The sequence below is a fragment of the Mauremys reevesii genome, linkage group 12, assembly GCF_016161935.1.
Source record: "Mauremys reevesii isolate NIE-2019 linkage group 12, ASM1616193v1, whole genome shotgun sequence".
Lineage (NCBI taxonomy): Eukaryota > Metazoa > Chordata > Testudines > Geoemydidae > Mauremys > Mauremys reevesii.
Genome location: NC_052634.1, coordinates 45857309 through 45859911, shown reverse-complemented (window position 1 = coordinate 45859911; position 2603 = coordinate 45857309). Strand labels below are relative to the sequence as shown.

Below are 2603 nucleotides of genomic sequence, written 5' to 3'. Positions count from 1 at the left end.
ACTGAGAACTGATAGAACTCCACTCATCTGGGATTTAACAAATTGTCTTCCATGGAGCAGGGCCAGATCCAGTATTTTTGGCACCCCAAGCGGAAAAAAAAATAAAAAAGCTGCAATCAACTGCAGCTCTACCACTGCCGCTTTTGGCCTCAAGTCCTTCCCTCTGAGAGGGACCAATTGCTGCTGAAGCCTCCCCTTTCCGTTGACCACCCCACAGACCTGCTTGCTGTGCTGGTGTCTGGAGCCAGCCCTGCCATGGAGACACTGGGAAGATGGGGGAATCAGGAAAATACCAGGGATTTGTTTATGTTGTAAGTGAAGAATAATTGAAGCAGTTTTAGTTTAAAGTCACTTTTCCCTGACTGGGAATTGAACCCAGGCCGTGGCAGTGAAAGTGCCAAATCCTAACCACTAGACCACTAGGGAGGTGATGATGCTGTTTTTCTTCTCACTTATGTTACACTTTCTTAGACTACTTTCTATCCAATTTCTGAAGCAGCTCCATTGTCCATTCCCTGAAGGGCTAAGAGCAGAAAGTGCAGGAATCCCTGTACTCAGGGTCACAACCTGAGACCAACCCAAGCCACTGAAACAAACTCAAATCATGCTTCCTCCAGCAGGATCACAAAGCAACACAAAGAAACCCCATCAGGAACAATCCTCCTCTGCCTTCATTTATCCCATCGCAACCCTCTCAGCAGCCGACTCTTGCAGGAAGGACACTGAGCTGATAGGAGCTCTGGCACAGAGACCAAGGGAGGGGTGTTGCACCCCCTCAGTGGGAGCTGATCACATTCTGACTCTGGAGGAGGAGGGAAAAGCGATGGCCACATGATGGGGCCAGTATGTACCACAACATGGTTGTTTTATGTGGGATAACTCTGAACATTGACTGATCTCCACTCCCTTGGATTTGAAGAGATGTTTAGTTGGGCACTTAGGAGTGTGGAAGGGTCCTGGACAGGTCTCTCAACTGGTAAACAATTACATCAAGCCTTTATACCGTTGTTTCAGACAATTTCTAGCAATAATACAGACAGTAAAAAGCAACAAATACATTTTGTTTATACATAAGCTTTTCTGCTATCTCACTAGAAAAACAAGACTGCAAGACTGCATATTGCAAGGTCGTAATAACTTTCACACAGTCTTACATTATCTTGCGATGGGCCCCTCCCCTTTCATCGCTCTGGGAAGTTCTGACAGCTGAGCCTGCTGCTCTGCTCCGGCAGCCAGGAGCAAATCACTGCCGTGGATGCTGCTCTCTCCCACCCTGCAAACACAGAGCAGGGTGGTGGGAACTTCCTTACAAAGCGGGGAGGGGCACCGGCATCTGAAAGTGACACCCCCATGACACCACTTCCCTCAAGGAGGCTCTTACCGTCTAAATAGGGACGTCTGTTTTCTAGTAAAATCAGGAAAAGGGAAGGAGAAAACTCGAAAGAGGTTCCTCCTGGCGCTCACGTCCGTGAACCCGAATACTCTCTCAGTCCTCAAAGAGAGACCTGGAGAAGGAGACTTGCTGAAGCAAAGCCACAGGGGTCTCTGAGGTTTCCCTGGCCCCTCGCCCCTGTCCTGCCTGGCTGATGTCAGCATCTCTCTGTGAGGTCACCACCTCCCTACCACCTTTGACCAATAGCCTGAGGTCCTGCAAAAGGCCTTTGTGATGTCACTGCCACACCCCTCCCTTGCTGTGCTAATGTCCTGCCCCTGGCCAGGCACTTTGGAGGTTTGAGCTACTCCCTGTGGATCACCCCACTCAAGAAGCATTCATTCTAGGAAGCAAGCCAGCTAGACAGGAAAACATCAGACGCTGCTCCCAATACTACACTCAGTTTTTTCAGAAATTAGTCGACTTTATGGCCAGAAGAGACCATTAGAGCATCTAATCTGACCCCCTGCATATCACAGGCCTCCTGTATGACACAAGAGCTACTTTTGGGGCAAACACATCCCAGAAAGGCATCTAGTCTTCATTAACTGATATCAAGAGATGGTGAATCCACCTCTTTCCTTGGTAGCTTGTTCCTGTGGTGAAACATCCTCGCTGTTGAATTTTTGTGTCTTAGTTGTAATATGAATTTTTCTCTTTTCACCTTCCAGCCATTGGGTCTTGTTATGTCTTTCTCCTGCTAAATTCAAGAGCCCTTTAATAGCCAATCTTTTCTCTCCATTAAGGGCCTTCAACACTTCAATGAAGTCACCTTTCAATCTTCTTTTGATATGCTAAACAGGTTGAGGTCTTTCAATAGCTCCCTAGAAGACATTTTTCTCCAGCCCTCAGAACATTTGGTGGCTCTTTGCTGCCCCAGCTCCAGTTTCACAACATCTTTTTCAAATGAGGACACCAAAACTGGAGGCAGTATTCCAGTATCAGTCTCACTGGTGGCGTGTCACCTCCTGTGACATTATTGACATAATCTGTAACTGTATAGATCACCGTTGCAACCACTGTTCTATATTTGCAGCCAATATTGTAGAAAGGTTGTTGTGTAAGGGGTCTATGGAGAGGTTCTGATTGGCTGATTATAATGATGCTATCTCTATATGTGTATCATTTTTGTAGTTGACGTTATGAATATTGGCTCTATGCTGCCCGTATT

General features: G+C 46.9%; 1 non-coding gene across 1 annotated transcript; it reads right to left on the bottom strand.

Moving 5' to 3' along the window:
• Window positions 1-354: 354 nt before the first annotated feature.
• On the bottom strand, window positions 355-426 carry TRNAE-UUC. The gene has a single exon. It is a non-coding gene; the product is annotated as a tRNA-Glu (tRNA).
• Window positions 427-2603: the final 2177 nt, after the last annotated feature.